This window comes from Psammomys obesus, unplaced genomic scaffold, assembly GCF_907164565.1.
Source record: "Psammomys obesus unplaced genomic scaffold, mPsaObe1.curated_primary_1811, whole genome shotgun sequence".
In the NCBI taxonomy this organism is placed as follows: Eukaryota; Metazoa; Chordata; class Mammalia; order Rodentia; family Muridae; genus Psammomys; species Psammomys obesus.
The window spans coordinates 39434575-39449418 of record NW_026592118.1 but is presented as its reverse complement, the minus strand read 5'-3'; positions in this window follow the sequence as shown (position 1 = coordinate 39449418).

Genomic DNA, 14844 nt, shown 5'->3' with positions numbered 1-14844 from the left:
AAGTATATATATATATTTATTTATATATTTAATAGTATGACCCTTTTAATAACTTAATCACTAAAGCTTCTTAGAAGAGTGCTAGTATATGTCTTCCTCTCTTGGGAATATTCTTATTTTGGCCGTTTGTATTTCCATACAAATTTTGCAACCACACATATTTAGTTCCCCAGGTTTTATAGGTCATTTTTTTAAAAAAAAGTTAATATAATGTGTTCACGTGTGTTACTTTTTATTAATATATTTTCCCACATAACTTTGTTTAAAATTTTTATGCTTTGTCTTTTATTACTTCTTTCACCATTTGGAAAATGCTCTTCTAAGTATAATCTGTATTTGAATTCTCTGTTCAGTGCATCTACTGCCTGTCCTTTAGCTAGTACACAACATATATAAGCTTTGAATTATGTACTATGACTATTCTAGAATTGTTATTTTTCAGGTGGTTTTGACTATATCTAATACTGTACATTTCCAGAACTGTTTGCTTAGGCTCAAACTAAATTTTCAGACAACTTGGTGTTTCAACATTGGTTTTGCATGTATCTGTCTATTAAATTAGACTAAAATGTTTGAGTTCACTTGTTGTAAGACCTGTTATGTTACAAATGGAAGATTATAAATTAAATTTCTCAATCATTAGCTGCTAGAATAGAAATGGATATAGTTGATTTATTTTGCCTTTCTACAGTCACACATTACAAAGCTCATTAATTAATGTAAGTTGAGGTTTCATTAGTACCTTCGAGTTTGTTGCATATATCACTTTTATCATTTGTGAACACTTTTTCACAGATTGTAACTCTTTGCTCTTTTTACTATTCATGCTTCTCTTCATAGGGTTTCCAATACATTGTTACTTGTAATGAGCAAAAGCCAGGATCCTTACCCTATTTATAATCTTAGATAAAAAGGCATTCAGTATGTAATATTAAGCATAATGTCTAGGCACGATTTCAGGGCTTTCTGTGGAAGATTTTCATATTGTACTGATGAGTTTTACTATACATGAGTGTTATATCTTCTATGTATACTATATTCATAAAATAAGTGATACATACTTGTCTTCTTATCCCATGTTCTGAAATTGTTTTATAAAACATTACTATGATTCTTTAAGAAGCTGATACGATTTACAAATAAAAGTACTTTGGTCTGCTTTTGAAGGTTTTTGAATGACATTTCATTGATAATGTAGAGGAAGGGGCCACGCTGTTACTCTTAGGTGGGGGTGGATATTTGGGTTCCTAATTGGAATTTTCTTGGATTAGGAGAGCCTCATCTCCGCCCCTCACATATCTTCTATAAAGACAGGGAAGTTTTGGATGGTTTTGTTATTTCTAGATAATGATGAGAACCCCTCTACTCATCCATGCTGACACGACAAAGGCAAGAGCAAATTGAACAACTTTTGAATGTTCTTGCTGATGGAAGTCCAGAATCCCTATTGTGATCTCTACTGACCTTGAGTTGGGGTTTCATTCAACTCCAGCAGGAAAGCTGTCTGTTACCTCTCTTTGTTGGTTCAGATAAAAGTATAATCTTTTCTGTAGTGTTTTGCCTAAGTGACAAATTATTGTTCTGTGGTACTTTATCTTACAATAAGTTGTCTCATCTATTAAGTTAGAGAAACCAGCTTCAGCTGGAATTTTTTCTGTGTTTATCTATTGGCTTTTCTAGGCTTTCAGTTTTATGCAAGCATAAGGCTTAGAGAACTACAAATCTATGGAACTCATCACCATATTCATCAAAAAAACTAGAAATACTGCATTTTAGATGAAAAGAAAATTCCTTTTAAACATCATGTTTTTCCATTCAAGTTATTAGGTTATACTATGTAAGGCTTCAACATTTTATTTTACTTTTAGTGCTGGGGATTGAAAGTCCTGGGCCTAGTGCACACAAATCAATTGTTTTTTTTTTTTTTTTTTTCCAGTGAGCTAAGTGGCAAGACCAATGTTTTATTTGAAGCTATAAACTTCCCTTTCTTAACAGTATACTAGATAGGACACTGACAGTTAAATTTGAATAGTGCATCATTTTCTCTGCTTCCAGATAGCATAGATAATCTACTAAAATAATGTCACCTTTGTATTTCTCAAGACTTCTTGTTAATATGAATAGCTTTATAGTTTCTCAAAGCTGCAAACTCTTACATTCGTTATGATGAGCTATTAAGTCAATTTAAATTGTGCTACAACTAAGGAAGGAAATATAAGAAGAAAATATCTTCCCAGCGAGACTCTTTTGCAAGCACCCTTAAATGACTGTTCCCAGAATCATTTGGCAGTAAAGGAAGGAAAAGCAGAGTGAATACTAGTCACTGATACTACACCAAATAAAGTGGCATGGCCTCTACACTGTCCAGGAGACCATGTGTTAGGAACTGGCTTGAATATGTCACAGCATAAATGAGATTTAGCCAGCTTGATAATTTTAGTCCAGACTTCTCAGATAGCTGCTGCATTTCAGATAATGCCAAGCCACATGAACATGCCAATTTTTGGATTCTTTCAGACCTAGTAAATTCAGCCAACTGTCCCTCTAATTGCTAAGATTTCTCATCTGGAACATACCTGGGAGAGGTCCAAAAAAGAAGAGATTCTGGTAAATCAGCTTTTCTACTAAGTTTTATATTAAGTGAACACTATCCTCATGAATTTTTGTCATATTTATGTTTCTAATCTATTTATTTTCCCAACTGAAAATCAAAAGCAAATCTTGATACAGCTACAAGAAGATTGATATAGATCAAACTCACTCAAAAAGAAAGTTGATGCCTATAAAATGATTATGTCCCTCCATATCTTGCATAGTCCTCTGATAAACTATGTAAGATGTACACTTATAATTTTCTTATTTTTATTTATATTATTTTAATATTCTGGGCTACATGAGGACATTTTAATGCTAATATATAAATATGACTTGACCATATCCCTTCATCTATCCTGCTACCCGCTTTCTCTCTGCCCAGTTACTCTTCTTTATTCCTCTAGATTAATTGACTTCTTCGTTCATTCCATATACACGCAGAGTAATCTATGAATCTACATAAGATGTAGAACCCACAAATGAGAAAAATGTTACATTTTTCAGAGCTTTATGTAATTCTCTTAATATGAATATCTTTAGTTGTATCCATTGTCCTCCAAACGACATACCTTTATTAGCTATTAAATAGCAGTTCTTGTCTAGCATGGCATTGTGTATATGAACCAGATTTTCCGTATCTATGCTTCTGTTGATAGATACCTCATCTGGTTTCATAACTGAGCTATTTGAAAAGTGCTGAAATAAACATTTATATGCAAATATCTGTATGGCATTGATTTGGAGTCATTAGGGTCATCTGATACGCTCATTTTTGTTTGCTTGAGGAACATTAGGATTGATTTCTATAGTGGCTGGCTGGACATGTTCATATTCCCAGGATTGGTAGACAAAGATTTCCTTTTATCCATAGTCTCACCAATATTAGTTATTTTCTTGATAACTATAATTTTGACAAAGTGAAATGGAATATTGACATAATTTTTATTTATGCTGCCATCATAGATGGTAGTGTCAAATATATATCATATGTTTATCATGTCCTATTATTATTTTAATTTATGTGTACTTACTTTACACCCGAAGGGTACCTCTTCCTCTTCTCCTACTGGTTCCTCCTTCCCTCCTTAATTTGTTCATCTCCCTCTCCCTCCAGAAAAGGGGAGCTCCCTTCCCCCGTTACCAACCCTCCCCAGCACATAAAGTCGTATTAGGACTGAGAATATCCTCATCCACTGAGGCCGGGCAAGGCAGCTCTGCCAGGGAGAAGAGCTCCAAAAGCAGGCAATAGAATCAATGTTAGAAACAGCACTCCCCCCCACTTCCAGTTGCCAAGCCGCCCATTAGCTACATATGTGCAGGGGGCCTACATCCAGACCACGCTTGCTCCTCAGTTGATGTCTCAGTTTCTGCAAGCCCCCACGGGTGTGGGTTAGTTATCTTTGTTGATCTTCTGGTATTCCTAAAAGTCCTTCCATCTTTTACCCCAACACTTCTACAAGATCCCTGAGCCCTGCCACATGCTTGGTTGCAAGCCCCAGCATCTGTCTCCATCTGCTGCAGGCTGGAGCCTCCCAGAAAACAGTCATGTTAGGCTCCTGTCTGCAAGCACAGCAGAGTACCATTCGGGGGCTGGCTTTATACCGTGGTGGGTCTCAGGTTGGGCCAACCATCAGTTGACATTCCCTCATACTCTGTTCCCTCTTTATCCCGACACTTCTTGTAGGCAGGGTAATTTTTGGATCAAAGGTTTTATGGGTGGACTGTCTTATTTTTAACAACCCGTGTCTTATATATGTGCACATACCTTAATATTTGTATTTATTCACTTTGTATACCAGCAGTAGCCCCCTCCCTCATCCTCTTCCAATCCTGTCCTCCTTTTCACTTCTTCTCCTACGCTCCTCCCCAAGTCCAGTAATAGGGGAGGTCCTCCTCCCCTTCCATCTGACCCTAGCCTATCAGGTCTCATCAGGGCTGGCTGCATCATCTTCCTCTGTGGCCTGGCAAGGCTCCACCCCCCAGGGGTAGGTGATCAAAGAGCTGGCCACTGAGTTCATGCCAGAGACAGCCCCTGCTCCCCTTACTGGGGCATCCACTTGGGAACATATTAAAATCTTAAGTCCTAAAGAAGCTAAAAAAACAAGAAGCATCCGAGGGAAGAGGCTGAAACCTAACTCAGCAGGGCAAACAGGAAAGACATCAGAAGTAGGAGAAGACAAGGAACAGGACAGGAGCCTTCCACAGGGGGGCCTCTGCAAGACTCTACACATCAGGGTATTGAAGGAGATACTGAGACTCATAGCCAAACTTTGGGCTGAGTGCAGGAAACCTATGGAAAAGAGGGAGACAGAAATTCCTGGAGAGGACAAGAACTCAACAAGGAAGCCAACAGAGCCAAAAAACCTGAGTCCCGGGAAGCCTGCAGAGACTAATATTCCAACCAATGACTATGCATGGAGAGGACCTAGACACTCTGCTCAGAAGAAGCCCATAGGCTGCTCAGTTCCCAAGTGGACTGTTTTGTTATTTTGAAAATTTTCAACCAGTTAGTACATGTTAGGAATTTTTAAAATATTTTGATTAGTATTTAAAATACCTTTTGTATTCTATGGTTAATATGTTCGTATGATACTGCATAGTCCTAAGTATTGATCAGTTAGTGGCTGCTTTATACAATATATAAGCAGTTTCAAAGTTAGTTTGGAGGATCCAGCAGGGGATCAAAATAGATGCAGAGACTTGCAGCCAAACTTTGGGCAGAGAGCAGGGAGTCTTATGGAAGAGCAGGGGGATAGAAGGACCCTGAGGGGTCAAGAGCTCCACAAGGAGACCAACAAAGCCAAAAATAGCTGGGCTGATGGGGTCCTGCAGAGACTGATGCATCATCCAAGGACCATGCATGGAGAAGACCTAGACCTCTTGCTCAGAGGTAGCCCGAAGGCAAATCATTCTCCATGGGGGTTCCCTAGTAAGGGGAGCAGGGGCTGTCTCTGTCATGATCTCAGTTACCTGCTCTTTGATCACACCCTCCCCTTGTAGGGCAACCTAGCTAGCCCATAGAGGAAGAGGATCCAGGCAGACTTGATGAGACCTGATAGGCTAGAGTCAGATAATAGGGGAGGAGGACTTTCCCTACCAGTGGACTAGGGGAGAGGAATAGGAAAAAGGGAAGAAAGGTAGGACCAGGAGGAGATAAGGGAGGCATCTACAACTGGGATACAAAGTGAATAATTTGTAAATAATACTAATACCAATACCAATACTAATAAAGAGAAAACAATTAGTTTGGAGGAAGGTTGTTCCATTTGGTAGACACACACTTGTCTTATTTGGAACCACTAAGGTTAATTCTCTGCTCAGGCTATGTATCCTGATTATAGAACATTACTTTTATCAGACTTCAGTTTGAGTTTTAAATCATCCATTTGCCAAGGACAACACATGAGACCTCTGCTGTTAGCTTAGATGCTCTGTGATTATGAATCTCTGAAAATTGCCCACAGGGAAAACAAAACAAAACAATTTATTATTTGTTCAGGCATTTAAATTTTTATCACTAATGAATTATGGTGTTAACAAGCTACAGTCTTGACCTGCACAGTCTAGGTGTTCTACAGAATAATTAAGAAAAAAAAATTGATTTGTTATTGTATTTTTAAAAAAACCACCAAAAGCATATGATGTATACAATCCAAATGCTATCACTTTCTACCGCACCATGAATGATTACAAAGAGTATAAACTGACATACATTTCAAATGTCCATATCCTTAATACATAGTCATGGACTTCCCAGCCTCTTGCAAGTGTTATATCTTCAGTCCACTCCTTTCAACTCAGATCTCTGATGAAATATCCCTACTATGTCTGATGTTCTAATTGTAATTAAACTGTCACACTGGAATATATCAGCTACCAGACTTGATCTTTAGCATGTGTTATTCTATTTGCCTCATCAAGCATAGTTTCTTTGTAGGATCAGGTTTTCCATATGATACATACTCCTTTTTGTGATATGGGTATTCTGGGCCCTTATGATGCTGGAGCTATTAAGCCATCGACAATAGCACGAGAGAAGGTAATTCTCTTCTTGTCACTTATATTTAGAGAGGTTTAAAAATACCATTTCTTAAATAGTTATGAGTTATTTAAACAAATATTTCAGCTTTATATGTTTTTCTTTTCTACTCTTAGGATTTAAACACATGTTGAAGTAAAAAGTAACATGGGTGATAATACTTTTTGTGAGACAGCCACCTTGACAAGGTTAGTGTTGCCTGGCTACTTTCTGAGCAATGTCTGGCTTCTGAAGCAATTTCTTGGCCAGTGGAACCATGGCTCTTGCTTCCACACTGAAAACTATATTTATGGCTCTGAAGCTTCTCTGTAGTGTGACACACAGTGCAGGAAGGGAAGAGATGAATGGCTATTTCCTCGTGTACTTAAAGCTCTATGGAACCTGATGTCTCAGAACTGAATAAAGCCATTATGAGCTTAGACCACTTTTGCAGTACTAATGGATCTCCTAGTCAAGTCAAAAATTAGGTAGACTTTCATTGCCTTTGTAGGCTTTATGGGCTGATGTTCCCCCAGTAAAACAATTTTCTTCTTAACTAGAACCTTAACAGCCAGGCAGAGCATCAGATGCAAATGAATGTCATCAAGGTCACAAGCCTACAAGCTTCAGAACTGGCAGTTCATTCTAGCCTCAGGTAGAAGAACAATATCCGCTAGAGGACATCCACTGTGCAAGTGATGTCAAGTGCACACTGCAGGCTCTGAAGCTCCGTCTTTCCAGTTTCTTCCCAGCAGCTGCCCTTGCCTCACTGACCTTCCATTTGTTATAATCTCATGATTATTTGTGGGACCAACTGATTTACTTTCTCTCTGGCTTAACATTCAGAGTAAACTTTTGAATTATGCTGAGGAGCTTTGATTCTAACCGCCCTCTTAGGGGTCATGGGCTGGCATTACTGTGTATGCATCTGGCCTTGTGACCAAATCTGTAATGGCAGGCACTCCAGAAGCGTGTAGTAGTTTCCTGATAAATGTTTACTGATGGTTCTGGATTCAGTACTGGTAATAAGTTACATTTTTTTATTACAGAATTTCACTGTTCTACAGCTGTTTCTCATCCATTTCTGTCACACTAAATCACTGAGCCACATTCCTCAAGGCCCTGGCTAAGCTACATCCTGATTATAAATTAGACATCTTTGGAAAATTGTCTTAAACTTCTTCACGATAATAGTCGTCTGGGGTTGGAGAGGCAGAAAAGTTGTGTTGCTGATGTTGTGTGACAGTGTCAATGCAAATCCAGTTTAGGTAGATAGAAATGCCTTACTCAGTTGGTAGAAAAGGCTGTGCCAACACTGCACATAGCTAAAGGTTTTCCTAGACCTAGCTAAGTACAAAAAACATCAAATTGAAAGAATTATAGAAGTATGAATTAAATTTTTTCTATTTCCAATTAAATATGTAGGAAGTAATCTTGTTCATGCTTTCAAATACAAATGAAACATTTCTTAAAATAACTGATGATCAGTTAAAACGATCAAAAGTTGCTTTTCAGAGAATATTCTAGGCAGAACTAAAAAAGCATCAGGAGAGCTGCTGGGAGTATTTCCAGGCGCAAGCAGACCTTAGTAACTGCCTCCATTTATGCAATGGTGTTAAATGTGTTCAGTTCATAGGACAGTGGAAGTCGGTCACCTCTCTTCTTCACACTTGCTTACCTCAAGACTGAGCTGATATCAGTGTAGGGGGGTGCATTACTACTTCACTGAAAACACATTAGGGGTGGAGGCTTTGATTCCTCTCCATTGGCTCTGCTTGGCTGTGCTAACTGGGGCATCCATCTACACTGAGGACCGTTCACTCAGCTGCTCCCAAGTCAACAGCGTTGACTGCACCCCTGAAACAAAACTCTATACTGGCTGTACCATCTTCCCATTGATGTGCCATAACTTATAAATCATCAGTTCTTGACCTAAGGTTCAGGCAAGAATTCAAGGAAATATATGCTCTTGCGTTGGGAGTTCCTGATATTTTTCATTTCCATAAAGCTCTATTGAGATTTAGCATTTCATTTTACTGTTGATGCACGCACAGCACAGAGCAATGTTAACAGCATCTATGATTTGGCAGCTGTAGAAGAAATACTGACTTTTCAATCACAGTATAGTTATACTTGCTCTTTAGGTGCCCTTCATATCAGTAGTGGCTTGAAATAGCATGAGGATTGTTCCAGTTACAAAACAACTCAATTTCTGTACTTGCCCTCTTACAGATGTTAGTAGAATCTGCATACCACTCCACAGGCAGCTCTATCTACAGACATACTGAAGAGTCCACAGCAAAGCTCCATATGCTTACAGAAGTGATCCAAATATCTACATTGTTCCCAAGTATTTTCAGACTACAAATGTTTATTGATTAATATGTAAAATGAGGGAAGGCAAAGATCACTCTAAAGTCAATGCTATTACTTTAGCTAAGCAAAACAGTGTGTTCAAATATGTCTTTTGTAAAATAAAATACAATTTAATTTTCAACTTGCTTGATTATGCACTCTAAGGATGGATGTATTGTATCATAAATCCTTGAATATTTTGTTAACTTTTTTGACATTAAACAAAGTTTCAGTTTATATTTATTCCTGGCTCTAGAAAATAATAAATATGAAGGAAAAAAACAACTTCAGATTCCTGGTCAGAAAACACTCAGCATCATTGCTAAATATTTTCCCCCTATGTATCCCCTAATCAGCTAGTTTCTTTAGCTATGTCTTAATAAGGAGTCAAAGAATTCTGTGACGATTACATTAAATGGTGACTTAGAGAGTGAGTACCCAGCTTGAAAACAGAGGATTGCCCTTTCTGGCCTTCAAAGGAAACTATGAAAACTATGAAAATAGGTAATTAGAGTAAAGCCCAGTTTGGCTTATAGACAAAAGAAATGTTCTTTGCCTAAATGAGACAAATAAATCCAGTTTTGATGTAGAGATGGAGTTTTTATGATCATTTATATTGATTACACATTTAGGAGTACTTCTACTTGGAGATTCATTTTCAAGGTGTCTGTCCCATAGTTACATCAATAATTTTTTTCCCAGGAAAAATTATTTATTCAAGCTGAGTCCTTTGAATGAACTTAATGCTTTTAAAAAAAAAACACCTCCATACTTTGTTTATGAGGTCATTGATTATTTACTGTCAGGCTGGAGAGCAAAAAGTACGCCATAAGTAGAAGATTTGGTCACACTATCTGGCCATGATAGTCCTGCATAGTTGTTACCTTGGCAACAAACTTTGCCATAAATAAACAGAGATATAATTGGTTTGAGACACTAAAATTTATCCTAGAAGAACATTGCAATTAAACAGGATTTCTGCAACAGAACTGCTTTCATGAGCTCAGAAATCTATTATGCTCCATTTCTTATAACCCTGAATTGCCATAAGCCCTTACCTATAAATTTCTTGTAAAACTGTGAAGAATGAGCTCAGGTTACCAAGAATTTCATTAAGCCTTTCATTATATGCCATAGACAATGAATTAACTTTGTTGAAAATTTAAAATTTAACCCAGTTTCTGCTATACCAACTGGCCATATTACCAAAGTGACATAGGTTCCCAAGAGAGTTTTATCAACTAGGGACCAAGTGTTCAATCACAGAGCCTATGAGAGATATTTTTCATCTGCATGATTATAGCACTCCAGTTTAAGCAACAACAATTTGGCTCATTTAGTTCAATTTCACAATTAAGAGAATGCATGCTTATAAATCATAATTGTATGTGTCACCAGCCTGGAGTTTATTCAAGTCAAAAATTATTTTGCTTACATTCTCTCTAAAACCCTAGAAATTGACAGGCTGTGGATATAGTGTGCATTTAAAGATAGAACCCACCGAATTACTTAATGGATTGTACAAAAGATCTAAGTGAAATTTTAGAATTTAAGGTGACTTTAAATTTTGGTTTGAGAAAAACAGAATGTCTAATGATCAAGATACAGGAAGGGAATTAAAAAAAAACAATTATAGTTTTAGATAGTTGAGATTTGGGTATCTGTTAGACAAGTAAGCAAAGTCATGAGGATAAATATGGTCACAAGAGTTGAGAGAGTGATCAGTACTAAAAGTCTGTCCTGAAAGTCAGCATTACAGTTAGAAGTTAAAGCAAAATCAATAGATAGAATGTGTTGGCATGAGCAGTCAGACAGAAGAGCATGAACTACGAGCTTAAAAAGGACGGTTCAAAAATTCAAGAACAGAGGAGGTAAAGTAGTGTTAGGAAAATAAAATGAAAAGAGATAATTATTAAGTTAGGAAAAATCAAGAAGTGTGCTGTGAAGATTTATTTTAAGATAAAACTGGAATCAGGAGTTTCAGAAATGCAGAGAGAAAAAAATAGGAAACTAAAAGATAATGACAGACTGATAAGAATGAATTCAGTAGGAGTAATGTAAGGTTTGAATACAGATTAGAAATCAGGATTGGAGATGGGTGAACACACCCAACTTTGTCAAAACCTTTTACTACACAGGAGAACAATGAAAGAAAAAAAAAAACATATATGAAGTTGAGGTCCTTGGTTGGTATTTGAGTTCATGGTCAAAATGACAGTAGATGTGGTATCTCATTATGAGTTCTGATTTATAAATGATTCAGTCCTTTTGTCTTAGTATGGGGGAAAAAAAGGAAAGTTCTTTTATCACCAATCAGTTTCCCAAGGTTTCAACTTCATGACCTCATCACTTCCAAATCCCTATCTACTATCTATAAATATCACCACACAGAAAATCTAATCTTAGTGAATGAATTTAGGGAAAGAAACAAGCACCTTGACCAAAGATCACAAAATGTGTTTGCAATGTGACAGAAGTAAAGCGGAGAAGTGAGAGGAAATGATGGTCAATGAGTAGGGCAATAAGTGAAGGATAAAGTGTTCAATATATTATGGATGGCAAAACCAATTAACCAAATAGAATGATTGGATGGGACCTTTGAAGTACATTTTGTAGTGGAAAAAAAAAAGCCAAGTTAAACAGTTACAGCATAAGCTACAAGCAGGTGCATACAGATGTTCTTTAATGGCTCCTTTAGTTTTGTTTTCCTTATTTTTGAGGAAGAAGCTCATCTGGGAAACCCAAGAATGATGGAATGCATAAGTGAGAGATGAGGTATGAAACAGAGGGGTTAGAAAACAAGGAATTAAAACTGATTATTAACATGTCATGAGACTATTGAGAAGCACGCAGAGTTCATCTGAACTTTGTGCATTAGAATGTTTTAATTAGTCGCCTTATTTGTATTTTTCTGTATGCTGAATTCTGAACCTATCCAGGATAGGTGGTAAGTTTAATTAGCCTTAATTTTTTTCCAAGAAAAGAGAAAGAACACAAAGAATTATATGCATGTCTAAGAAGCTAGTGTGATCATCTTGTGATCCGATTCTGAGTAAGAAAAGAAGGTATAACAAAGTAATGGGAAAATCTAATAAGTTCAATGCATTGGAATTTATGAATTGGATCAAGGTACAATTGAAATTGAAAGTACTAGGAAAAGAAATTTTGGTTAAATTCTAAGACAGGAATACCTGAAAAATAAGATTTGAGGTGTATTGTTAATACTGCACATAAAAAGACGTAAAGCCGCAAGAGAGATGGCTCTATAGCTAACTTACAAGGAACCCAAGTTTGGTTTCCCAGAACCAAAAGGGGGTTCCCAACTTTGTAAGTCAATCTCAGGTGACCAATATTCTCTTCTTACCTTCACAGGTGGCCACATATATGCTGTGCCCGGACATAAATGCAGCCGACATGCATACGCATAAGAACAAAATAAACAAACAAAGATATGTATAATGCATTAGAATTTACTTCTGAGAAAAATGGAGAGGGAACCATTACATATATGATGAGAAAGATAATCTCAGGGGTCAATATTAACGTTCTAATGCATACGAAATTGAAATTACTAAGGCTCACAACGGAGAACTGGCAAAGTAAAAGATTTCAAACCATTTATATGCCAACACCAAGTTATAGAAGTAGACATCTGCAGTGAGGAAAACTGTGATAAGGAAATTTACCATGACACTCAAAGCTTAGCTTTACACTGAAGATGAACAGACCGAATTTGGACACAGCAATAAGAAAAGGAACACCTACAACATCTCTTGGGATCTGATAGGGCTCATCAAGAGAAATCTGTAAAAGATGGTGGCCAATTCCAATTTTGTCCCAGTTAAAAGAAAATAAAAGGCTATTTAGACAGCTTGATTATATATAGATATATATGGAGTGATTTGCCTATGAGTTCGACACTTCTTTTGGTAACAGACATAACTGGAAAATAGAGACATGATGGCGTCACATCAGTCACTCTCTGAATGCAAAATTATGGAGGGCTGGGGAGAATGCTTAGTGGGAAAACTTTTGCCATGAAAACCTGAGTTTCTGAATCCAAATACTCAGAACCCATTTTAAAAAAAAAGCAAAAGAACAAAACCAGGTATAGGGGTGCGTATTTGCAGTCTCAGGGCTCCTGTGAATGGTGGAGACCAGCTAACCCCGGCTCCACAGCAGGGAACAGCGATGTCACTCCATTTCAAGTGACGTAGATGAAGTGGATGGCAAGAGCTGACACCTGAGGTTGGCCTCTGATCTCAGCAAGCCCTGTGAGGTATACACGCCCACACTCATACTCACCAATGTGCACTCACAGGCATGCGCATGTATGCATATTACACATAAATCATATACATATTTTTTTTCTACTCGCTTCCTTCTTGGGGTCGTTGACAATCAAACTGAGAATGTAGGTGATGGTGGTGACAAAGGCTATTGTTATTGACAACCTGGAAAAGTATATTTTCCTTCCACTTTTGTAGAGAGGGACACTGAAGACTTCAGGATGTTACAAGCATGAAAAGTCAAAGTTGATATAGTATATCATCTCTATCTTATAATTCATCTTATAATTCATCAGATCCCCCGGGTTTTGTTTTGCAGTGATGTTTGCATACATCAGTGTAGCATGATGCTGGTCAGCTGTTGCGACTTCAGAGAGAACTCTGTTTTTAGATAAAAGTCCTTCCTTCTATAGAGAAATAATCGATTTCTCAGAAAGGAGGCTTAAAATATGCTAGTAAAATTTATGCTTTTTCATTAATATACTTTGAAGTGCGACTGAAGACTTAGTGGAGACGGTGAGAGCATTATAGGTGACCCCTGAGGGCAGAGAAAAGGCAAAGCAGAATTCCTTATCTTGAGAAAATGATTTTCAATTATACAGATTAGTTGCTGAAAAAATTACACTAAAATAAAAATAAGTGCACTTATTAATATGTGATAGCAAAATAATCCTCACAAGAAAAATTCCCGACAGCTCTCTGTGCAGTCTCCGTCTTTGTGAGGGAGATGACAAACTGTATGTCTCAAAACATGCCCAGCGCTCTGTACCAATCTGCAGAAATGTTGTCCAACACTGAATAGATCGTTAGAGATAAGCTGCAGATGATCAATCAACTGGATTTGTTTTTTCCTTAAAAAAAGAAAAAAAATCTAATCCTATTATTCAAGAAGTAGGATTTCCATTTCCATGGCTGTTTCTCTGCCTGCAGGTCTGCGGTGCTCAGAATACGAGATGCTCGGCAAAGAGAAGTTGTCTGTTTAGAGAAACGCTGCTATTTGCCCTAACTCCATCAACAGGCCATAACTCTGTTATTCATACAGTCTCAGCTTCAAATGGAGACTTGCATGATTGTCTTCTACCATCCTTATTAGAAGGTATAAAAATTCTTTCCCAAACAATTTCTGTGACTGTATTTATTTATCAATATTTTATTAGCATTTGCTTTTTCACATATTTCCTGGATGCTAAGAATATTCTGTGAATATCCTTTCATACTTATCTTTTTTTCAGTTTGCTTTATCCATAGCTAATACGTAAGTGATTTGAAACTACAATTAACATGCAGACAGCTAGAAAATACTCTTGGAGTATTAGGAAAGTAATTTCCTAATGATCTGTGCTGCATTATAAAGGCAAGAAGGCCGAATTTAATCTACTATGAGAAATTAACAAGAATCAAGCATTTTATAAACAATAAAAAATTCTCAGTTCTAGAGGCTGAGAAAAGCAAAGTCGAAGCATTCTGATGCCTTGTAAAGGCTCACTTTCTGTTTCATAGCCCACAGTTTGCTAAGAATGTTTTCATGTGGAGAAGGGGCATAGAATATCCCTCAGGCCTGTTTTAAAAAGACACTAGTTCCATGTA